Below are 26,214 nucleotides of genomic sequence, written 5' to 3' on the forward strand. Positions count from 1 at the left end.
CTGAGTGTTTACCTATAGGGAAAGCCTTTGTTGCTGTGTGGCTGGGTTGATAAGTGTGTTACTGAAGTTACTCAGGTAGGTACAGTGAGCTGAGAGCAGCAGTTTTACTGCCCTCCCCTAAGAAGAATAGTTTTATTTGTCTTCTACTTAATCTTTCTAAGCAGAGGGTCTTGGCTAACTGAAGTCAATACAAATCTTACCATGACTTCAATGGGTTTTGAGTCGGTTCTTTAAGCCTTTAATATTTGTTACATTTTGACATGAGTATATTTGCACTCAAAAAGGGGCAAGCAAACCTGGATTTTTTCTGATGTTATGTAGTGCTTATTTTACTGTGCTCTTAAGACATCCTAACAATTATTCCTTCCTGTGCACGGAGCATCCATATGATTTGTGTTTCTTTTCAGTACTTAAAACTAATCTTTGTTTTCTCAGGCTTTTAGGTGGGACACTTACCTTAATCCTCTTATGTTTGTATGCCTTGAAGTGATGGCGCTTTGTATGATTTAGGATTTCAAGAGCCTGACTTAGAATCTTGAGGTCAGCTTGACCTTCTTTGTTGGGTGGTAATTTTTTTTTGCTACCACAATTGTGAGTAATTCTCAGAAGTTTTGCTAAGTCTCCAGCCCTAGTTTGCTTTCTTTTCTCCCCCTGCCCCTCCAACACATGCACAAAATTATTTTTTTTTATTTCCTTTTCTTGGCCTTATTACTTGCCTGAGATTTGAGGTTTTCCAGCAATTAAAAATAGCCATCCTTTCTTAGCATCATCTTACTTTGAATCTTTATTTTTTTTTCTTGCTAAGGACTAAAATTTTACTATGCTAAGCAATGACATAATATTCTCATTTTGTAATTCCTTAACATTGGGTTGTTGCTCTTTCATTGCTTTATTGAATTGGCCTTTAGTGCATAATTTTTTTTTCTTTCATTCAATCCTTTTAACAAAAAATAGCATTTTGTTGGAAGTTAAGAAAGCAGAGGGCATTGATCATTTCCTAAATCAACTACAATATTATAATTTTGTGTGTGTTTGATTTGTCCATTTTATTAGCTATGACTTCACTCAAATTTTTACCTTTTTGGCTGGTAGCCAGGTCTTAGGTTTTTATAATACCAGAATATAGTCAGCTAAGACAAATTGATTCAGACAGTTGTCACAGAAGTATTTAGCTAAAATTACTTCAAAAGTTTTACACTGCTTGACATTGCAGTACTGTCTTTGAAGTGTATACCCTGAAAAATATTTGTTATTAACAATTCCAGACAGGTGTTTCACCAAAGACATGTGAAGATGTGTAGAAGAGGAGATTAATATTTTGCAGTAGGTTTAGCCTCTGGAGGAAATATTTGTCTTACTCGTTTGGAATTCCACTTGTCACTTCACCAAAAGCTTTGTTCACAGTCAGGGTTTGTTCTGAACAAGTGAAATGAAACTGTATGTGGTCATAAGAATTAGCACAACATATGCTTGGGTGATACTTAAGTAGCTGCTGTGGGATAATTGTAAGGCAATCTTTTGCAGGCTGTAGTTCTTCTTTTACGATACTTAAAGCAGGGGTACCTGATCATCGTGTTGAGATTAAATACATTTCAAGCACTGCAAGAAGGAGCCTGTGTTAATGCTGCCGTGGCTGTGGGAGCAATCCATCCCCCCTGCCAGAAGCCTTGGAGTCTGAAAGGGATGGGACAGGTGATGTGGCATCCAGCCTGGCTCTGGGTGGGTCAGGGGACACTCTCTGCTCTCTGCTCGGTGTCCCCAGCAGGGCTGAGGGGTGCTGGCTGCAGGGGACTCGCTGTGCTGGGCACAAGCTGCTGTGCTGTAGAGCAGTCAGAGCTCTCAGTGGCTCTGGGCTGTGCTGCCTGGGGGCAGGAGGGAGCCAGCCATGGGCTCATGGTGCTGCAGGGAGGAATAAACCCATGTGCTGCTGGTCTGCACTGCTGGACCACCCTGAGCTGAGGGCTAGCCTGACCGAGCTCCTGCCAGGCTTAGAGAAGCACTTAAGGACATGACTGACTCACAGCCCGGCTACCTGACACTTTTTGTGATCATGAGTAAGGCAATTGTTGAGGATACTGGAAGGGAAATTATGAAATAAACCTATTTGGATTCTGACGCCAAATGTAAGCTAATCTGGTGAGGTGGTGTCAAACAAATTGCTGTGTGTTTTTAGTCAAATTAAAAGCTCATTGAGTGTGAGCTACTAGTCATAAAGGTAAGGCAGGTCTGAGTACCCATTTTTGGGTGGGGTATTCTACTACCTCCATAAAATTTGAATTTTCAGTGCAGAGGTGTTAGCCACCCGGGAACACTGCCACTGATGCCAGACTTGTTGGTGATGGGAAGTGCAGAGCACACAAGATAGCTGCTGAGATCGAGAGAAGCAGGGGCTTAGATGTTTCTCCCATGCAAAATGTGTAATATTTAGGCGAGTTATTTAATTTCTGCAATGCTCTGCAGTGTGGGGGAGAATGTCCTCTGATTCCCATCGGTGAGCAGTCCTCATCCTCCCCTCCTGCCACAGGCTTTGTGCTGGGTGAAGAGCCTGCTCCTGCGGGGACAAGGTGTGGCTGATGCGTCCCAGATAAACCCTCACACAAAAAGGCACTGTGTCACTGAATGGGATTCCAGTGTAGCTCTTTAATTTCATCCCTTGGAAATGTTTCTCCTCTTTCATCCAACTGCCTTTATCTTAACTTCTGATCTGAGGAAAGCAGCAGCCTTTCAAATTGAACAAACCGTGTTTCAAATAGGCTCTTCTGCTTGTGACAAGATGTACCTCATTTTCTCTGCAAGCCCTCAGCAAGGTCACACCTTTTTAATTTATTTTCTGTAAGAAAAATCTAGTTGCATGATAGAACAAGGCTAGATCTAGCTAGAGGTCATTTCTTGAACTAGTCATAAAGTAGAATAGAATTAGAACCATTTAATATCCCAGAACTTAGAAAGCATAGTTCTTTTAAAATACGGGCTTTGTGTTTACAAATCAACATAAATAGCTGCTTATAGTTGTAGCCAATTCGATTATAATAATGGAACAATTTTCTATTTTTTCCCTCCTTTTTACTATGAGAGCGACCTTTCTTTCCCTTTCTTCTTTTTTTTTTTTTTGATATGTCCTAGACACAAAATCCCTAGTACAACCAGACAGCATCATAACTTTAATGAAGTTTTTGTATTTCTAAAAATAAATAACCCTGTTTCTTCTAGAAATAGTCACATTTTGTGCAAATACATATGTCATTAATATGTATTAACACATGTTTAATAGATTTATTATTTGCTCAGCAGCAGGAAAATACCATTCTGGATACCATCTGTGTGTTGTCCTAGAAATTGACACAGGTGTATTTCTGAAAGACATTAGTTTCTGGCCTCATCCTTAGACATATTGCTTTTTTGAAGAGCATATATTCAGCAATAGTGTAGTGGTTTTTGAACCAAAATTTTCCAGCCAGTTTTTGTTTTTTGTTAGATCACTAACTTTTCACAGAGAGCCGTTTCCCACAAGCCTATCTCTTTCCTGCCGTTCTCTCAGGTACCAGCTGTTGGTTTGCAGCATCAGCTTTCCATGGCTGGCGTTGTTTTGACACGTGGAGTGTGGAAGCCAGAGACATTTCACTGCCAGAGCTGCTGGGGACCTTGCAGCCGTGATAGGCACGGCTTAGGTCCTGCTCAGGTCTGGGTATGAAAATGTCACGGGGCTGCCGGGGCTGTTGGGGGCTCTCCAGGTGCCCTCTCTGCTCAGGTTTTCTTCTCGTCAAGTCCATTATGTCAAAGGCCTATCTAAACTTCTTGGTTTTACATCACGGGTGCAGCAGAGTGTAACATCTCCTCCTAAGTGCTTCCAGTCCCTGAGACTGACGTGTGTGCTCACCACATGTCTGTACACTCAAAGTTTTGATGAAAAATATTGAGAAAGGCTATGTGTACATGTGAGGTAGCTGGTTTTCTTAGAGATTTTTTTTAGTATAATTGATCATGTCACAGTTACACTGTGCCCTAGTGCAGCTCAGTCATTCATTCTGGATATGTGTTGAAGTATTCGTGCACCACATTTGCATGCTGTGCAAAAGGGTGACCTGAATGCTCTGAAACTGAGGTAGGGATCAAAGGCATTCTTGAGTTCTGACAATACTGTGCTGTGTACCATGATTAACTTGCATATCACTGTGCAGTTCTACCTTACTAAACTCCTCCTATATGGGTAAAATAATAGTGCTGATTGACATCACCATATGAGCTGAGGATTATTTATTAATAGCTACTAACAGTTTTTGACCACTCAATAGATATCATTATTTTCAGTTGAACATAACTCACATTTTGATTTGTTTGACTAAATTTACACTTACATGGAGACTGCTTGGAAAAATTGCTATAGGCCCACAGTAATTTATCAGCATTCAGTCATACTTCAGGCAAATGGAAGCTTTTTCTAATAAAATTTATGTATTAAAATAACATGGAGAATTTTTGAATTATGGAAAACCACCAAGAGTGTATGTTGGAATAACAAGCTCTCAAATATTAAAGGAATACAGAAAAGGAGATGGAACATTGCCATTTTTCCTATTCAAAATTCAAGTGATATAGGGTACGTCTTCATGTTTTCCTATAAACATAGTTCTGTGCTTAATAGAGCATAATCAAGGATGAATTTGGTTTTGAGGGATTAATTCTTCCACATGGGAGAAATCAGGCTTAAAATAAAGTGGTCAGAATATCAACTAAGCAGAAAGAGTTTAATCTTTATTTGGGAGACTAGGTTTTGTATTTAAATTCCAAATCAATAAGATTACTAATAAAATCTGTGGTCATCTTTCTTCTGGATACCCTAAGGAGTTCCCACTGCCAGGCAAAGTGTGGTGACTTTGCAGGAATGTCACTGTGACTGGGCTCACATGAGCAATCCAGCTGATCAAAATGAGATTCACCTCTGAGGCTGAATAAGTAAAATCACAGCTGCAAAGAAAGCCTTTACAGAACCTGAGTCTGGGTCTGGTTTGGCACAGAGGAAATAGCTCCGGGATTCCATCATTCAGTTTCAGAGCTTCAATTCAGAGTGCAATAGCATTAAGTTGGAGTTGTTTGAAAAATGATTGTTTAAAAGGCTGTCTCTGAAATACTTTTACGCTTCTCTTTCCAACAAGAACATGTTTTTATTCACTGTCTTCACTGCTTGAGCTTTTCACTCCATGCTTGTTCTACAAATCTGATGTCTCTAGATTGGTCTTTTTAGTAATCTGAAAGTCAAGTGCCTACACAGGCATTATTAGATACAGATGATATATCATCCACTCTTTTATTATTTCTTCTACTGAGACAAGACCATCTGTTTTAAAACTACCCACATTTTGTAAGAAATTTCTTTATAAATTACCGTATGGAGGAAAAGAGAACATTCTTGTTGTGTACAGACTGATCCTTCTTGTTAACATAGTGTTAAAATATGTTCAGTACATCTTGAAAATATAAACTCAAAGTTACCTGAAATGTATTGAAAGGTGTACATATTTCTTTTTTTTATCATTTAAAAAAAATAAGTGTGAAAATAACTTTAATGAAAAGCCCTTTAGAATGGGGGAAAAAGACATTATAAGTATGACTTAAGTGGTTCAATGAAATTGTTTCACAGTATCCTCTACAGCTGGTAAAACTACCACATTTCTCTTGGTTAATAAAACCTGTGACATATTTATGATGGAAATAACAGTTGCACAGAGCAACAGCGGTATTAGAAATTCCTAATGGCCTCTTTAAAACACAAATGTCTTACTTGGGAACAATTTAAATTTTTTTTTAATCAGAAAATCTTCCTTAAAACAGTGCTATTTCAAATTGCAAAAGATAGAATGATTTCTACAAGCTGTTCTATATTATTTGGATAGACTATGAAAAAAACATGAAAGACTAAAAAAGATCAAAAGTTTGTTTATACCACCAGCTTATTCCTAGCGAAAACTCCTTTGACAGATCTCTGTCAACTGAAGATTGCTTTAGCCAAACTTATCTCAATTTCTGTAATATTTTAGATATTATAGTTGAATTAACTACTGATGTATTTCATAATTTATTCCTGCTTGCTGGTAATGAAATGTTTTGACACTGTATTAATCGGTACTTGAATAATTGTTAGTAAGAGGTTATGTGAGAATATGGGGTACTTCTTCCAACAAAAACTCCAAGTTTTCCAACTTGATTTAGGCCAAAGAAGTTCAAGAGACTAAGTACTAACATTTACTGTATGTGCAGGAATAAGCAATTTTTCAGTATAGGTACAAAGCAACAATAAAATAGGAATGAGATGAGAATAGTAGTATTTATCTTGCTTAATATTATGTACCTGAAAAGTCAGTCTGTAAGGTTTTCTTTACAGTCAAGCAATAGGGAGACTTACTTCCACAGGTCAAAATACTCCATTTCACATGTCTCAGACACAATATAGCTCAATTTTACAGATTCTTGTCTTTATTGACTTGTCTGTCTGAGGAACTGGTAAAGCTAGATGCTTAAATTTTAGATTACTTACATAGCTGAGATTAATCTTAATTGCTCTTCATGATGTAATAGCAACATCATATTTGGATTAATTAATGATTATTTGTTTGTTATGATGATCTATGAAAAGCAGAAATAAAATGCAGGGAGACTGTTCTGCAGAAAATGTCAGAAATAAGAGCAGAGGTTTGAAAACTTTGTAATTATATAGATAATAGGTTTTGAAAGGGAAAAGAAAAAACATTGAACATAAACAGAGATAAGTTGTGTTCTCAGATTTGTGTCCAACTCTGAATTTGCCAAATTTTTGATGAGAGAGATTAATGCTTTTGAAATGTATAGGAAAATTGCTTCAGGATCTCATTGTACCATCCAAAGGCAATGTCTTAGGGTAATAGAAGATGGTAGAGTTCATTGGGCTGGACTAGTTTTACCATCAGAACATCTGTGGATTTCTGCTGGAAGTGGGATACTGTGCTCCAAGACGTGTACTGGGCATAGATCAGGATGAGAAATGTTTGCTGTGGCCTTTCAAGTCCTGTGGAAGGATTGTATGTAGGTTAGCAGGTGAGTCTGAAGACATCTGTGCTATAATATTGATCAAGATAATTTAGATTTCATGGACTTGTTCTTAATATGAAAGGTCAAGGTGGATAGAACCAAAGAAGTTTTAATAGAAGAAGCCAAATAGTGTCATGACTCCTAAAATATGCTAGTTGCAGGCCCTGGAGCTGTACTAAATGATTAACTTTCAGAACTAGTTAATGCCATTGCCTTGACAGTGTGGGTAGTCTTCATTACTGTCCCTCAGGTGTATGGGTTTGAGAGAGATCCAAATCAGACCTTGATTTCTAATCAATACCAGGTAATAGGAGCCATATCTCAGACTGGTGCTGCATATGTGAAGGGTGTCACTCATTGTGTATTTGTGATGTACATTGTGGATATTGGTTTCCCCACTGCAATATCAAATTTTCTAAAAAATCAAGATAACGAATCATTTCATTTCCTTGTTGCAGCCTGTGTTGCAACATATCAAAGTATATTTCTGTATATTCCCCTACACCCCCTAAACAAAGTAACAGAACCTACATGGGTATCCCAAAGGAACTATTCCTGGTCATCATGATGCTTTTAACTGACCAAAAGGAAGAGCTATTCTAGCTATCAAGATAGTGTGGGAAATCCAGTAGTTATCATATTTGTGAGGGTGGGGATAGGAAAATGCAGAACTACCCTGTGGTATTTCATCAATGTTTTATATAGTAACATATTTCACAAGAAAGTTTTATTTACTTAGGCAATTAAGAAGCAAACCTTCCTGTTCTGCATTTGGCATTCTGTCCTGGAACCAAACGCCCATGGCAAGTTATGGTCTGTTTTAAAATACAGAATGTAAATTAGAATAGAGTGCAGCACACACCTGTTTATCTCCAATCAGATAGGTAAGCAGTATGCAAACTGCAAGCAGCTGTAGTGAAGAAAAAACTAAATCAGGACATTCTCTACTTCCATACAGAGAAGGAGCTAAAACAAGTAGAGAAAAGGTGGGAAAGCCCTTGTGTTTCATCTTTTTTCACATAGAAGACACCCTTTTCTCATTATGGTGATGACAAAAATAAGCATAGTAACTGCTTCTCAGATTCTGTGTGACAGTGGTGGGACACAGAGAGAGCTCACAGTTTTAGGATCCTGGTCCATTTTCTGGTGCTTGTTAAAAGGTCTTTTCTTGCAAGTTCAGATAGCGAGAAGGATTGTTACTGTTTGATAATTACATTGTACAGAAAAACTTGAGTTTCTTGATAGCTTATTTCTTTGATTTGCAGACATTGTGATTATTGCATTTTGGCTGTGATCCAGTCTTTTCATGCAGCTTTAGAACCAGTGGAATTAAAACTTCAAATTATCTATTTGTTATTAATGCAGAGACCCAGCTCCTCCATTGCTTTCTTTGGAATGATTATTCCCTTTCATCATGGTAAATGCTGTGCTCTGGTTGCACCATTGGTGAATACTAAACTCCAGTTGCTGTTTATTTAGCGAGTGCAAAGAAATGTTTATGTTCATTGTTAATTCCAGATAATTATTGCTACTAGCTTGTTTCATGTGTTCTGCAGGCAGTTATTACACTAACAGATAGACACAGCCATTCATACAAACAATTACTTGCTTACCTTATAAAATAAAATGGGTTTGTCCTCCTATTCTAGTATTATCTGTAGTCCATTGTTTTATACATCTTAAAAAACTTTTTATGCAGCTGCTTTGCTTACTCATTTATTTAATGCAATACAGGCAGATGCCAAATCTGCTTTGCCTGGTTTGGAGTTCTGCAGTTGATTGTTTTATATAGCAAATGTATAAACTTTTTTTGCAAGTTTCTCATTCTCAATAACATTTGCAGAAGAAACATCCTTCCACGCAAATTTCTTTAAATCACATTTATACTCCTGGAAATGTTGTCTTACACAGGTTAGTCCCAATAAACACTTTGATGCAACTGAGCTGTGTGGGAAAACTGATGCTGACTGCTCTCCTGTTCTTTTCTCCAAGCAGTTGAAAGGTTTTGCAATGATAATTTTGCGTACAGTCTCCTTTGTTACATCCAGTAAAACACAACAGTCTGGGAGGGATCAGTGTACCAGATTGCACCAGGTGCGAAAATGAAACGCATTGCATTTCTTCAGGCATTCTGTATTTTACATTGGTAATTAATCTGTACACATGTTAGTAAAGAGAATGAAATTACTTTGGCAGTGTTCAGTAAGAGCCAAAGCTACACCTCCAAACATTTCTTGTAATGTTGTGATGATCTGTTTTCAAAGATGAGCCTGGGAGTCTTGGCGTGTTTGTGGGACAAGTCTGTAACGCTTGGCACCCTTGTCTTTGCTTTGCTTGTAGAACAGCACTTGCTTGGTCCTTGGTATGCACCATGCCAGCTCCTCTGCTTTCCCACAGGGACCCTCTGCTGTGGATTGCAGCCATGCCTCTGCCACGGCAGGTTAAATTCAATATTTTTCATCATGGCTTCTTCTCAGCAAGCTCCAAACTGGCCTCCTTCTTGCTCCTTCATCCAGAATTTATGAAGCTCTTTCCAAAGCTAAATTCATGTATGTAGGCTTGTGTAATGCACTTAGTCTGCTTCAGATGTGAGGTTAACTTTTAATTCATTTCAAACATGTTACAACTAACACATACTTGTCTGAAGCTGTAGGAGCTGTTAACACTTTATGGCTTGCAAATCTCTCTAGGTTGCTTCTGGAATCACAGCAGAAATACAAGGGTCCCTACTGTATTCTGTCTCTGTCCCGTTCTCCTGAGCTAGGACAGAAGGTCTTCTCTTGATATTTATGCTGAAGACCAACAACTGACTTGTAGTTCTGGCGGAAAAAATTTCTTGTTGCATCGTGTTTTGGGCATTGCTTAGTCAAGTTTTTTGAAGTAAGTAAATTAAGGATATGTTTTCTTATTGTTTTTGAAGGGAGGGGATACAGGGGAAAAAGAATTTAAAGTAGTGTAAATACTAGGACTTGAGAGAAACATATTCTCATTAATGGTCTTCCCTCTCCTTCTCTCTTGAACTCTGTCACAGATGGATCAAATGAGCAACATTATAAACACAATTATTTTTCTTTAGTAGCATGAATCCTGAGAAACTCAAAAGTTCCTCCAAAGAAACAAGTGCGTAAAAAAATATAAACAATGTGCAAACAGGGTCATACTAAAATTCCCCACAAAACCCAAACCTGACATGTTTTATGTATTTGGTTATTGACTAAATTAATGTATTATGATTTCATTTCCATTTTAAATAAAATACCTAAATGCAAAGCAATTCCTGGCAAGCTGAGAAAGGCAAATAAAAAGAATTGATTACCAAGAGGTGGGGTTTTTAAAATAAAGTTTGATAAAGCAGGTCAAGTTGAACTATGCAATATTCATTCATATTTCAGCAGTAAGCTCTCATTATGTGGTGTAAACTAATCTAGATCTCTCCATCTGGCAGTTGTGAGGAGTAGTCAAGAATATGATCAATCAGCTGCAGCCCAGCTAAGTACTTCACCGTAATTAAACTTGAACAGCATTAAAAATTACATGCAGTAATTGAAGAGAGGTAATTTCCAGTGTAGTACCTTTAACTTGTTTGGTGACTATGTACTTTTATGAATATATAAATATTGCTTTTGGGCTTAATGCCCACATAGGAGTTGATACACCCAGTGGGTCGTTGGATCACTCAGTGGTGTAAATCTGCCCAGTTGCTGTGATTTCAGTGGTGATACATTAGTGCAGGGTGGCTCGGGACCTTGCCAAGTCCATAAATATGAATGCCATTCTGTATGTTACACCAGCTGTGTAAATCCAAACTGTTAACATCATTACTGTGTATTTATCACTGCCAGACTAAGAAAGCTGTGAAGAAACAGTTATGGTTGAAAGCAGTTAATTAATTAGCTTAAAGGCAGGATTGTGGCTTAGCTTAATGCAGCTATGTAGGCAGGCACAGGCTGCAATGCACCTTTTCCCTCTGTCCTGGCTGTCCTTGGGTGTCCCCATGTTTACTCCACCATGGCTATGCAACATGTGAAAAAAAATCTTATAGCTCAGGCTTATTAAAATGAAGATTTTTTTAAAATTAATTATTGCCTAAAATACCTAAGGGGAGTATGTGTGTGGAGATATTTCCTAATTAATAATTTTTTTTTCCAGACCAGTCATCAAAAATAATTTTTCTTATGTTTGTGGGCAAGGGGCAAGAGGTGAGTCCTGGAACACAAGGTTTTGAGGGGAGTTATTTGGCTATATTCCATGTCTAGAAATTACGTTAGAGATGGATCAGAAGGAGAAATTGGGCAGTACCTACCTAGGCAAGGAAAGCTGAAGGGGCCACGTTTCCTTCTTCTCAAAATTGGTGTGGAGCTGAAGTGTCTGTGCAGCAGCTGAGGACAGCCATTCTCGTGACTGGAGCATCCATGTAGCTATCTAACTTTAGTTTCCCATATAATCATTCAGTAAAATGTCAAAAACCTGGGTTTGGGTTGCTGTATTTCACTGGAATAGTTTTAGACATCTGGGCTAAAGGGCATCCATAAATGCCTGCAGTGCTTTATGTATATATCTCTTACGTGGAATGGGTCTTTGAGCCTTACATGGAGGTTATGATTTCAGACATCACAAATGGCCACTTTGATATTATCTTCTGTCTGGAAATCCTTGTTTCAGCACTAAGCTATCACATTTTGCATTAAAAAAAAGTAACATTTTGCCACCAGAGTTAGGTTCAAAATGGCACCATCAGATGAGTGCTAAGGTTGCATCTTTGCCTGTCATACCAGATGTAACACTTGTCAAATAACACAGATGACCCTCAAGTATCTTCCATGTATCTCAGGTCTAGAGGGCAGGTTAAAGTACTGAATATCTCTTCAGAAAAAGTATTTTCTACTTATTGTTTTGTACTGAACCAATCAACCTACGATCAGAACAACCTACAGGCAGAACAAAAGCAAACCCCAGGAAAAGATGCTACTTCTTTTTGTTAAAAATAAATCCAAGACACATGCTTTTGTCTTGGCAGGTTTATTTCAAGAGTAATACCATGCTGTCATTGTGCTTGCTATCCATTAAAAAAATAAAGGCAAATAAAGTGTCAGACAAAAGAGAAATGTTAATTAGGAAGTTCTATTTATATATATCACATTTAACTTGTCAGGTTGCTAAATATGTTCAGACTAAAACAGACCCTGATCTTGCAGGATTTTGGTGTCTGAATCACAAAATGAACACCAATCTGTTTACAAAGCACCCTTAATCATAGGCAAGAAGAGATCATATTGCTTTAGTATTTTTATGAGGAAATCAATTTAGACTTTTTATTATTATTATTTCCTATAGTAAATATAAGCTTTTCAGTATAACAAGGATATTTCCCCCTTTGGTCATAAGTAAATATTGCTCTTTTACAATATGTGTATTCACTTGTGGGGTCACAGAGGAGAAGAGAGGATGCTAAGCTACAAAGCAGCAATCTGAGCATTTGGCAGAAAACTATCAATGCAGAGAATAATAATATCTAGCCCTAGGTATTCGTAAATTATACACAAGCAATTTACATATAATTTATCATTCTAAGTCTCATTTTATTACAAAATTTGCAGTTGTGATTGTAGAAACACTGCAGTTGCGCTGGTGGGAGAGGGATATTTTGTGTGTGTGTCTCCACTTGAGCTAGGTTGCTGTGCAGCTTTTCCCCCTCCTCACCACAGTTCAGGATGAATCTGTTTGCCCCTGCAGTGTTGCTCCCATATGGGCAAACGAGAGGCCTCTCCTTGGGACCTTTTTATTTACATAACTTCACAGTCTGCTTTCCCTGCTGGGACGTTCCTCTTTGGATCAGTCAGTGCTGCTCCTTCATTAGGAGATCACATTTGAATTGCATGTGTTGTGTTATCTATATGACAATTTCTCCCCCCTCCCCTTCATTCCCAAAGACCATGGATGGGAAAAGGTGGGAGCTGAACTGTAACACAGGGATTTTTCAGAGGTTTGTGTGCATGGTTCTGTGTCCAGAGGCCAGGAGTAGGGGGTGGCAGTGGATGGCAGGAGCTGGAGGGGCTGCCTCCTGCACCTCCTCTCCTTCTGCCAGGTTTGGGAGTCTTCAGGCCTTGCTGCTCAGCTTCAGCCACCCCTGCTCTTAGGCTTTTTCCATTTTTCTGCTTAGAACTGCAATATTTTTACCTTTTACTGTAGCTGAGGAAGGGATGGAAATATCTGTAAAGAGCTGTCACAGGCAGTGTAAAGCCCTGAGGCAGTTCAGATTTGTTTGAAATACTTATTTTTGTCTTTCTTAATCCTGATTATTTACATAGACAGGCTTCTGTTTGGGTCACTGTCCTTTTCACTTGCCTTCTCTTCCACAGGCTGTTTGGGTTCCTCTTTCCCACCAGCATGAATGAGTAGAGCAACAAGTCTGACGGGGTGGCACAGGCGTGCCTGGAAGGTGTGTGCTGCTGGCTGCTGTGCTTGGCACTTGTTTTCCTCAGGGAATGCCACCTCCAGCTGGACACAGGATGTGCTGGTGTCCTCTGAGGAGCAGCCCTGTGGCTGCCTCTGCTGACACTTCAGGAGGTCAGGTCCTGATGGGAGGGGTTGGGCAGTTTGCTGAGGGCAGTGGCTCTGGGCTCCATGCTGCTCCTGAAGCCGTGAATCTCTCTGGATTGTCCAGAAGCAGGGCTGCAAGGTGCTGGAAGGGCCTGTGTTCCACAGAGGGGTCTGTGAGTGGGAGAGTCACTGTCCCTGCCTGTACTCCAGCAGCTCAAATACTTTTCTTCACAGATTAGGAAAGCCCATGCAGCTACAACAGGGAGAGAGCATTTCCTTCCACCACAAGGTACAGCTGGTCTGTGGTGCTGCCAGATGCATTGTCCTCCACACTGGCTGACATTTAGCATTAGTGATTTAGACCCTTAAGGATGCTGGCAGAGTGAGACAAGTGAGACACTCAAACGTGCAAACCTAGCCTGATCTAAGTTGAAGGTTACTGTTTGGTGAATAAACTGAGATCAAATCTAAATGATTTGCCTTGAACTGACACCTCTGTAAATGTTTTTATAAACAAAGAAATAAAAATTAAAATGAAGATATGGCTCATAGGTTTGATGAAATTATTATCTAGTAAATGCTTTGCAGACAGGATGTTTGGTATATGTAACCAAGGTACATATTGAAGATTTAAGTCTATAGATAAAGACTAAAACATCTGTTAGTGCTGCCATTACTGTTCCTGAACTCCATTTTAGCATCCATCCTAGCACACCTTCTCACCACAAAGTTGTGTACTAAGGGAACACTTCAGCTGTGTTCTCTTTGGTGCTCACTTCTTTCAATTGACTCCTTGGTCAAGCCATGTCAGGGAGAACTTTGTGTTAATAGCTGTCTAACTGCTTCTCATGTTAGGATTATTGCTTTGCAAGCCTGAAAACCCAGGGCTGTGTTCAGACACATTCCACTGGAGGCGTGTCATAACTGTTACTAGCCTGGGGTTGATTCCTCTGCAGGAGTTTGCCAGGACTGTAATAATGAAATACTGATTTCATTGTGTGCACTTAAGAGCCAGTAATGCCATAAATCCAGGAATAGTCTGTTGGAGGACCATGTCCGGGATCAGTGTTGCCCTAACTGTCTTTTCATTGTAGGTTTCCTCTCAGGTAAAAAAAAAATCCTTTATACTTGCTGTTTAGTAGCCTGCTGGAAAATGTGCTTTATTGAAAAGCCTGACTAAGTGTTCATTTCTGGCAAGATGATCAAAACTTCAGGCACCATGACAAGTTGTGTCATTGTAGAACTTCCTGCCATAGACTAGGGGAATTATTAAGCTGCTTCATTTACCATCAAACCATTTTTTCACATTCCTGAGGACTCCAAAGATGAAGACTGACTTAATCATCTTTAATTTTTCCATATGAAAGGTCTAGCATTCTGTCATGGATTGCTCATTAAAATCTTATACAATCTTACAATCATGTTATTTACTCAAAATCTTACAAAAATCATCTGTCATGGTCATACTGACTCATGATTTGTGTTCTGGGTTGCATTTTGCTGGGATTGGCCCCTGTAAGAATGGAACCGAAGGAACAGCTGCTGATAGAGCCAATGAAGTTACTGCGTTACTTACACTGAGTAACAGATGCCTTCAGATTTCAGGGGTCTCTGAAACAAACCTTTGAGTACTGTGTTTTAGAGAGCCATTGGAGGATGGTATTTATTGCCACCTTGCAAGGCAGCTGGAGACAAACCCCAGAAGTCACCTGCTGAGCACTCTGGAGCAGCCAGGTGCTTGGGGCAGGGAGACCCTGGCCATCCCAAGGACACAGCCAGTGAGGTGACAAAGGAATGATGATTATTGTGCCGTGAAATTCTGAAGGGATTTTATACTTGGAACTACTTACCACACAACATACCACCTTGGTATGATCAGCATTCACCTTCACTCCAGTGGCTGACCTCACCCAAAGTAGGTGAATAAAATAGAGGTAGTTTATCTTGAATATGTTTTCACACTGACCTACAATGTGTTAAGTTTCCCTAAGTGAACAAGTACAGTAGTTTTTATTTAAAAAAAAAACTACTGTAGCAATATATTAGGAATATATTGTTAATATACAATATATAATATGTATTAACATATGTATATATGTTAATATAGGGTTAATAACATACATTCTTGGAAATTTTGAACACAGACCTCTACTGCCTTAGGTTGTAGTAACAAGGTGTTAACCATATCTATGCTGTTCAAACTATCACACCATAAACTAGAGGGAGACATAGCTGCATTGTTTTAGACTTTTTGCTGTTTCAACAGGAGAAAAATCAGAAATGAAAACAGTTCTGACAGCCTGGAAGCCAGTGCTGCTGTTATTAATGGGGTCTTTGGTAATAGAAGCAGAATTTAGTGTGCCAGATGCACCACAGCCATAGAGGGAGGATGCAGGTCTGGGCTTGTAAAGGGGACAGAAAAGGTGCAGTGGAGGTTACTAGGCCAATGAAAAACCCATAGCCTAAGAACTTAGCTGCTAAAATTAGAGTAATTTTAGTTTTGGTTTTGTTTTCTATGTTAAAAATTGCCTCTACTTTCTTATCTTTTCTGTTTCTCAACATATATCCATCTAACCCGTTCATATTCTTATTTACCCTTTTACCTTCCAACTCTACTTACCTTGTGTTTATCTCTCCTGTGGGAATTAAAAATGGCCTCAGAGTAGCCTGAAATCAAACAGGTCCTTTCCTCTGGAGTGCTTGGAGAGGTAGAGTTGGTGCTTTTGTGAGGGGACTCTGTTGGTTCAGGAGTTCCTCTGGGGATGAAGCTAAAAACAGAAAATAAGATTTAAAAAACTCCGAAACCACTGAACCACCACCTTTGTATCAAAACTGTGCAGACTTTAGTGAATGAGTAAGCAGTATAGTTTTACAGTCAATACTCTAATAATATTGTCAGGAGGCTTGCTGTTGCAGCAAAACTATGGTGGTGTCCTGGCACTGTGCATGTTTAAATGCAAGTGTTTGCTTTTAACTGTCATTTTCCCATTCTATAAAGGGCAATGCCAGAGCTTTGTACTCACTGCAAGCCTTGCTAAGAGAAACAAAAAAGCCCAGTCATTAGAACAAGTAAAGGCAGTTTTTCTTTACAGGGTTTATTGTAGCTTGCTTTTTTCTTTTTCTTTCCTCCCCAATGAGTCCCAGTGGGCACAGCACAGCCTTTGCTGCCTGTAGTCTTGGCCAAGGACAAAAGGGGTGAATATTATAGTGCAGTTGCTTGTGTGCCCACCTCTTCAGCCTGTAATCAGGTTCCTCACTTCTATCTACTGAGTGGTTTCCTCTGGTGTAGACTAGTTACCAGCATGAATATGAGCTGCTTATTCCAACCTAGTTGCAGATTTACACCTTGCTGCTGGCTGGCCCACCTTTTATTTTATTTTTTTTTCTTTAAAAAAAAAAAATAATACCATCAAAGCATGAGCAGGTCTTACATTCAGCCTTGTCTCAGGTAAAGGCAAACCTTCCACATGCTGCTGTCTCATTATAGCAACCTCAGCACTGTCACAGAGCAGTGACTGCCACATTGCTCCTACCAAATAGAGAATCCATCCCACAGAACTCAGTTTGAGTAGTTACCACAATGAATCACCTAGATATAATTGTTTCTTTATTTTTGCATAGATGGTCAAAATCAGAATGAGCATCTTGGTACATAACATGCTCACAGTCCAGCAAGTGTTATTCCCTTAATTTTATAATTTGGAAATGGAAAAATAGCTTGTCTGTCCTAACCTTAATCTCCTGCATCACCACATTCACAAATCTAGTCTTCCTCATGCATTGGAATATTTTGTAGCCCATGTCAGGCACCCTGATTGTGCTGCTAGCTTGTGTCAGCTGCCTGAGCCACTGTCTCTTGGCTTGTCTTCTCTCTAGCATTGTTTCTTTAGGCAGTGGAGAAGAGAGATGGAGCTGCAGCAGGACAAGGAGCTGGGAACAGAAATTGCTGACCTGACAAGGCAGGAAGGAAGAAGGCAGTATGTCTTCTTCTTGAAGAGAGCAGATATTGTGGGGCTGAAGCAGACAGGGTCCAGAGAGGCTGACAAGAAGAGGTGACAGCAGAGAAGGCCAGTGCTCCTGGAAGGGAGAGGATGGCAATTGTCAGCATGGACATGGCCTGGGTGATTTGCCTGGAGTGGTGCAACAGCTCCATGGCAAAGAGGATTGAACCTGTTCCTCAAACATGAAATGGCAGGCCTGTACAATCATTTATATGCATTTGTGTTGTATGTCTAAAGTTTGCTTTTGTGCTGCTAAAAATCCCATTTAACTTGATTAAGTGAGTATGTATTCTTTAATTTTAGGACCCAGTGGGTCAGGCAGATGACTTAAGGCTGGAGATGGAGCATATTTTCCAGGCTATCTTTAGCACAGGAAAATCTCAGTTTGTGTTAATAATGATTTCAGCCACGTGGGCAATGGAACATTCCTTCACTAGGAAGGAAAGTCACTTTTCTGTTGCAAAGGGGTTCAGCTGATCTGTGGCACAGTGGATCACAAACCCACAGCCTACCATGGAAACATTAGGACTCTTTCAAGGTAAGGCAGGCAGTTTCTGCAGACACTGACAGCAGCAGCACTGGCAATAGTCAGGACTTTGGTTAAGAATAAAATCTTGCACTCATCTTTTTGTAACTCAGTGAGGATCTCCATGGGACTCTGGGTGATGGAGGAGTGCTTGGGCTGCGGAACAAAACATTGTAGATGAACATTACTCAGTTCTTCATGGGACAATTTTCTTATGTGTTCATTTGCATTTAAAATTGGAGTTGAAAATAAGGCTTTTAGAAACTTTTAATTTGTATTTAATTATGAGAATTTAACTTCAGGGTCTCTATCTGATTTTAAAGAATAATTAAAATTAAGTATGGCTGGAGTGATTTTTCACAGTTTTTCTGCCTGTCCTTTAGGACTTAAAGTAACAGTATATTATTTGTGGCTGGGGGTGATCTATATGTAAATTCCATTAAGAATGGAATTTTGTTATAGAGAAATTTAGATTATGAAAATGACATTGCTGCCTTGAACGTCAGTAGCTAATAAATGCATTGGTTGTTACCATTACTTCTCCTAATGTCCTCAATTAAAATGATTTAAAATAGTACAATAGATAAGCAAGATCAATTAATTTTATAAGATGATCAAAGGAATGTAGTTCTGCATTGTAAACGCTCTAAATGTGATAATGGCTTTATCAGGCAGGAAAATAATTTGAAGTAGCTTAAACCTTATTCATTTTAGCTCAAGGGGGTTTTATTTGTAGCTAATCAAATGGTCTTTTGTATTTGCTAAGGTAGAATTTTCAGATTCTGTGCATTAATTTTACAGAGTAAATTTCAAACATTTTTGAAAGTAGCCAAAAAAATTCTCAGAGGGCTGTGATTACAGGATCCCATATAATCAAAGAGAACTTGATTCTCATGGTGTTTTGAGCAGGAGTAGGTTGGTTGCACTTGCAGTTTTGGAGAAGGTTATTTTTAGATTTCTTTGCAGCAGTGGCATTTGTTTTACCAAGATGCTTGAAGTATCAGTTGGGACACTGTACCCAGGAAAAACTTCCCTGTGACTGCCATTCCACATAAATGGTTAATTATATGGATTTTTTTTTTTTTTTTTTTTTTTTGTTATTTAATGTGAAATCTTTAGGTTTGGGAATTAAATATCTGCATTGTATGATGAGAATAGATTTGTAGATGACACATCTAAAAGTGGCTTTGAAACCATGGATGAGAGAAGTGCCACACTGGTCAGCTAAGGGGGAGAGGTTCACAATGCTGGGAAATTTCCTCCTTCCTTTCTTAATGACCATCTGTTTGCTGTTAGCCAAATGACTTTGTCCTCCTGCTACATACTTAACAACTTTTGACTAAAAGAAAGTGCATGAGAAGTATAAGAAAAAATTAACTAGATGATATAAGGCACCAAGAAACCCTTGAAGGTGACAACAGGCAGTGTTTGTCTTGCTGTGTTTGGGTCCTGTGGAGTCTTGCCTTGTAGACATTTTGTTGAGAAGCCTCCAAGGGAAATGTATAATGTAATCATTGGTATTGCATCTGCTCTTCTCTCTAGATTTCATCAAGGCTGGTCAGGCATTGGAACAGGCTGCCTCAGGAAGTGGCTGAGTTACCAATCCCTGGAAGTAGTTAAAATACATAAATGAGGCACTTAAGGACACGGCTTAGTGGTGGAACTGGCAGGGCTGGGTTAATGGTTAGACTCAATAAAATTAAAGGTCCTTTCTAACCAGAACAAATGTATGATCTTTCTAGTACCTGATTCCCTGAAGATCCCAGAGGGGAGAAAGTCAGGTCTACATCATGGAGGTGTTACTTTCTCTTCATGGGATAGAGCAAACATCTGAGGAGAAAGGGAGGCAGCCTATTCTGCTGTTAGAGGATTTTTAGTTCAATAACTTCCAGTTCAGAGTCCTGCTGAACACATGGGAGGTGCTTGGATATGTGTCATACTTTTTAGTACCTAAATAAGTTTCGTGCATGTTTACCTGTCCTCTCTGTAGAAAGAGAAATAGGAAATGCTGGTGGGGAAAGAACCAATCAGATGGTGCAATAAAACTATTGCACAGAGGTAAAATGGGGCAGAAGGAAATGTGGGATTGAGAATGAGGGACAGTGGTGTGGGGCAATGAGGATGGGTAGGAAGTGTATCCTCAGAGCATGGTGCTAGGAAAGAGACAGTAGGGTAACAGAGCTGGTGTGAATTGAAAAAAGGAGAGAAGGGGAGCACAGACTCTTAATCTGCACATAAACCCCTGGCAAGGGGGACACAAAGAGAAGGTATGTTGACACAGCTGCAAGGAACAGAAGTAATCATTGGTGATGCAGATGCATTCTATTATGAAAACGAAAAAAAAAGGTGCAATCTAAAAAAAATAATGCTTTTCAAACACTTCAACATCACTTTCAAACATTTTCAAACATCTTTCAAACCTCTAAATTGCAATAGATGTACAAGAGCTTTATCCATTCAAGTTGAATAATTATATTAAAAGGAAGTAGAAGCTTCTACAAAAGAGAAAGGAGCTTTTCCTAAAGTCAAGTACAGAGCCAAAAAAAAAAAAAATCCATATCTCAAAAGTTCAAGATGATGAGACAGAAAAAGTCTGAAAGCCATAGTGTGATGTAATCCTCTCCTCTATTTTTCAAGTTCTACTTGAAGCTCAGATTGGTTTCTTGTGCCCCAACCCCCTTCATTGGCAGCTGTTTCAGGATCTCACCACTTTGCTGGTTAATGACCTTTTTCTAATTTCCAATTTCCTGGCATTTCTAATTGCTGATTGGTACTTGGTTCTCTCAATTAAGTGATTCCTTTTCCTCCCTAGAGCCTCATTTCCTTCACACCTCTCTCCCCACTGGTATTTACAGATGTTATCCACCCTCCTTTGTTTTGGTAGGCTAGAAAAGGAGAACGTTGCTCTTCTCTGGCTTGGGGCTTTTTTCTTGATCTTCCTCAGCTGTTCTAGTTAGAGCTCTTTCTGCAGCACGTGAGTGACTCAGGGATGATGAGGTTGCCATGCCCTGTATGTTGAGATCTGTGCTGTGTTGTCTCTATGAGAGGTACCTTTCCTTGTACAGTGCAGAATCATGTTTGTAATCTAAATCTTGTGCTGCTTTGTCTTTGACTTTGATGTGGCTAGCAGGAATGCTTCTGCAAGCTATGATGTACATCTACATCATAAAAGCCTAATAAGACTATGTTCTTAATTTTTTTTTTAAATAATAACAATTAGGTACAGCAGCTATAATCAGTTTCTAAACAAAAGTCAAGTGTTTTTGGTGTAATGTACCCTAACAAGGTGTACAAATGTTCCATCCCCGCTTATTCTCTAAGGCCTCTCAGCTCAGCCAAGTCCCTGAGCTCTGAACTTCACTGCTGCCAGAGTGGGAAATGGATCAGCCCATCCCTGTTCCCTACCCACAGTTTTTAAAAGCCTCTAGCAGAGCCATTTGGAGGGGAAGTGAGGATCCAGTATGGACAGGTGGGAGAAGTGCCCATTGTTGCAGCACAGAAAGCACATGAGCCTTGAGGAATGAGCTAGTTCAGATTTTGCATTCCCAGTTTGTTGAGAGAGAAAATTCTTGTTTTTCCAGTTGCTCCCCAAGACGTTGCTATAACTATCTGCCACTTCAAGAACACACACACACACACACAAGTACTTACACGGGGAAAAGGTGAATCTGCATTTTTAAGCAGGCACACAAGTATATATGGCAAATAAAACAGTTCAAGGAAAAATACTTATTAATATCACATTGTCATAATCATTGCAAGCTGCCTGACAAATTATTTTCATAACCTGGCCCAGCCTGTATTAAAATTTGGATCAAGAGGAGGAGATATTGCATTGAAATTGTTGTTTGCTACGTGTGCTTGCTTCCAGATGAAGCCCTCTAATACAATGGCCAAGTGAAATAAGCTTGGGTCAGTCACACAACTCCAGTGAGTGTTTGAGCTGAAATACTGCACTTCATCTGCAGTGTAATTCCATTTGTGCTATTACATAATTAAATTGAGACTTGAATCATGTATTTTAAAAGATTATGTGACCATATGCAGCTTGAACAAGGGCCAACTTTTGCAATAGTGCTCTTTTTACCATGTCTTTCTCTTATATTTTTTGAGGGTTGGTTTATTTGTTGACAGGTATTTTTAAGCAGTTCTGGCTTTGTGGTATTTTTGTTGTTTTTTGGTGGGTTTTTTTGTTTGTTTTTTAGGGGTGTGTCTTTTGGTTTTGGTTTTTTTAAATTAGAACCGAATGTTGCCAGCATTTAATGAATTGGTGTGATCTAAGCTTGGAGTACTTCTTCATATAATTCAAAATCACCTTTGGGAAAAGAAAGGTGGAAACAAAAAACAACCAACCAAACAAAAAAACCAACCCTGTGAGGCCCCAAATGTGTAAAGCATGAAATAATGACACTCCCACTCATATGGGAATGTAAACTAAAATTGCAGAATGTGCTTTTATCAAATCATACTCTTAATTAGGTTTTAGGAGACTGCTTTATAGTCAAGGTTTTGTTGAATAATTTAATTATGAAACAGTACACCTGATTTTCAAACTAAGCCAACTGATACTGCCTGAGATAATCAGCGTGAACAACTGAGTTTTACATACTCCTGTGAAGGCAAGTGTTTTTTGGGGAAAAAAAGGAAACAATCCCGCCAAACAAAACATGAGAAGTATTGGTCAAAGAAAGTTTTCTAACTTAGAAAGGTTTGATTATTCCTAGAATGCCATTCTATTCTGGTTCAGTTGTTGATTTGTTTCTGCCTAATCTAGAACAACATTTAAAAAAGAGTCCAATTATAGTCTCATTAGTCTTTTCAAGATTTCTCTTGTGTGTATAGGGTAGTTGTAAGCATCTTATAACCTGATGCAGCTAAGTTGTACTCTAGGTTATTCCAAAAACTTCATAGCTGTATTTTCAACACTTTTTCACCATATTAAATACACAAAACCATCCCATTTTTCCATGCTTTCCTTGAGCTAGTTAGATTTCAGGGGTTTATCTAGTCATTACTGGTCTTTAAATATAGTCATCATCATAAATGCCCCTGTGTTTCCGTTTGCTCTGCAGAGGTCAAAAGATGAGGTTGGTTTATGAGCTTATTCTGCCATGTGTCACTATCGGCAGCACAATAGAACAGCAGGATGGAGAGGCAGCTCTCACCTCTCCATTTATTACTCTTGTCAACTTGGAGAGGATTTTTTACCTTGTGAAAGGCCCATCAGCAATGAATCAGTGAAGTGAAGACGACAGTTGATTTGTGAATTCAGATTATATAAAGTGACTAGGCTTCAGTGGACTGTGTAGATAAAGCAACTGTCATGATAAGGTGGCATGTGCAATTCCACAAAACCAAATTTATTGCACATTTAAGGAAATCATCCTATTTTAAAATGCCATAAATTTGAAATTGAATATAAGTTATACCCTTGAATTTTGATTTATATTTTGAATATTTTTAATGTGATGCTAAGTAGCATAAATTTAATTCTAGGAGTTTATGCATTCCTTATTTAAGGGTCATTTTGACTTTTCTTCTGAATATGTTATCACATTCCTGATACTTTATTCTAAGCAGAAAAATCACTTTATTTGATATTTAAACTTAATAAACATCAGCAAAGATCAAACTATGATGGCTAGAATAAGATAGGCAAAGTTTATGCAGAAAAGAGAGAGGCCTCAATTTTTCCCCTGTAGACACAAACACACACCTATTAGTAGCAAAAGCTGTGTTTGTGTCAATATGGGTTTACAGATCATTAGTGATATGTCTCTCAGGTGTTTAATAGATGAAAGTGGATAATTTCATGGCCTCACAGCACTCATTTATTTGACCTTTTCTGCAGTGTTGATCCTTAGCACTTGTAAGGCTTTGCTAGCAATTGCAGATTGCTTCAGCACTCCCAGTTTCTGGACTCTGTTGGGAATTGGGAGTCCATCTCATGCAGCTAATCATGGGACTTCTCAATGGTGTTGTGAAACTCCAGAGGTTTTGTAGAACAGAGTTTTGATTGGGGTGGAATGTCCATATGGGACCATGGAGCCTGATGCCACATAAAGGGGAAAAGGTCCTGGCAAAAGACATGAGAAAATATTGCAAACAACTGCCCTCTTCTTGTGGATATACAAAGTACTGTGGAATATCCATTACCCTTTTTAAGAGCTGCCAAATGCTAAAGGATTAGGCAAGGAATAAGCAGTCTTTTCAAAATATTTCATGACAGCTTTACATAATAAAGAGTTTTATGTTTTGGATGTAACACCTGCTGGACTGGCTCAGATTTGGATGGTCCTTCTGACATTGGTCTGTACCAGATGCTTACAAAAAGGTGCAAAGAAATGGAGACAGCTATGGAAAAAGTGTCAATTGGGGATTTTTTTTCCCTAAACCAATGTATCTAGCAATTGGCTATGCCCTCAACTCTGAGTTTTAGTGTCACTTATAAATGTCTTTTCCCTTTCTGGTCTAACTGTAGATGTTCTTATTATTCACATAAATGTCTAAGCCTTTTTGAATCCTGCTAAGCTCTTGGCTTTAGTAATATCTTGTGACAATGAGTTCCACATGTAAATTTGTTAGTATATAAAAATACAGGTCAGTGTAGATTTGCTGCCTTTAATTTCACTGAGCACTTTTTTCAAAGGTTGGAGCTTTTAAAAACCCAAGCCTTCAGAAGGCGCACACAGCTACAATAATGACTTTAATATGTTTCATTATTTATTTTTCTTCTTGCTTTAAAGTCACGGAACAAGGAAGTTCACAGGGTCTACAGGCCATCTTAAGACAGACTCTTATTCTCTTACAGCACATCTGGGCCTATTATGTCACTTCAGAGAGACGCCTCCTCTCATATCCCAGTCCTGCAGAGTTTAGCAGAGAGTTTCTGCCTTAGCTCTGCCTGTTTTGTTGATTATTAAATTTAAGTTTCAGCCTGGACTTTAGAATGCAGCATACTTCAAAGAATTGTTGGTTTGCATAAGCGTCCACATGTCTGGACCCTTACCAAACATATGGGATTTTCTGAATTGCCTTTCCCTATAAAATGAGATGGACATCTTAAGCAATTAGATTTTTCCTCTGAAATTCTTAATATCAGCAAGTCCCAATCTTTAGGTAGATGTGAACAAAGATCAGTGTAAAAGTGGTGTTATTTATTCGACAGCTTATTTGAAAGTGTTATTTAATTGCTTGACTGCCTTCTTATGACAAGTATATAACTTGTTGTATTTTATTTTTGTATAATTTGGATGTTAAACTGATGTATGTGAATCTGAAAATGAGTCCTTTGGCAAGAATTTCTTAAAAGCTTTTGTGGCCAGAAATCCCTCCTGGCGTGCACCAAATCAACATTTCCTAAGTATGTTCTAGGCAGAGCTGGCTCTCTGATGTGGTACAGGCTTCTGACCTTCCAAACAAGGCATTTCTGCCATAGCTCTCCAGGCTCCAGATGGCAATAAAACCTGGGGTAAAACTCCGCCTCCACAGTTTAATGGGAACATTTATACCACCTTCTAATTTCTCCATGGTACCTAGGAAAGCCTTTAGAAAAATCCCCCAGTGTCCCAAAACCTCTGTGTCTTGCAGCCCTTTCCTGTGTGGTAGCACCAGCTGGAAGGGATCTGGCAGATGTGCTGTGCTTGGCAATTTGGTTGTACTTGTACCTGAGATGGATGCTCCTGTCATCATGCTCCAACTGTAACTGCACATGCTGGAAAACTGCAGCACAGCAACAGAAGTATGGGTTAGAAAGAAGCTTCAACCACGTGAAAGATAACCCTAATAATCCACAGGACTATGAGTGCTCTGTTACTTACAGACAAGGACAGAACTGAACTGGGGAAGGAGTGTAGAATGAGTTAAGAGTCCCTCATAGTAGACCAAATATGTTCAGGTTATCTGAAAAAACAAATCTGTTCATCAGATTAGACTGAATGGTTGTGTGTTGTTTACTGCACTTGCTAGGCTGTAGTGAGTACTGGAAGGACTGCTTATCTTTTGCATGGTTTTGAAAAGCAAAAATGATGAGATTAATAGATATCTTTGAACAAACCCTTGTGATAATTGGAAAATTTACAATGC

The 26,214-nt window shown here is 38.9% G+C and overlaps 1 long non-coding RNA gene across 12 annotated transcripts in view; it reads left to right on the plus strand.

Annotated features, from left to right (window-relative positions):
- Positions 1-26,214, plus strand: part of LOC135279265 (uncharacterized) — a 510,274-nt gene that overhangs the window by 475,263 nt on the left and 8,797 nt on the right. For 9 of the 12 annotated variants that reach the window (XR_010346544.1, XR_010346542.1, XR_010346543.1 and 6 more), the window contains one exon: positions 13,422-13,555. The exons of 1 other annotated variant lie outside the window; for it this stretch is intronic. This is a non-coding gene — a long non-coding RNA (uncharacterized LOC135279265). Of the gene's footprint in view, positions 1-13,421; positions 13,558-26,214 lie in introns of those variants that run through there. 2 more of the 12 variants (XR_010346537.1, XR_010346534.1) reach the window with 2 other exon arrangements.

This window comes from Passer domesticus, chromosome 12 (genome assembly GCF_036417665.1).
Source record: "Passer domesticus isolate bPasDom1 chromosome 12, bPasDom1.hap1, whole genome shotgun sequence".
In the NCBI taxonomy this organism is placed as follows: domain Eukaryota; kingdom Metazoa; phylum Chordata; class Aves; order Passeriformes; family Passeridae; genus Passer; species Passer domesticus.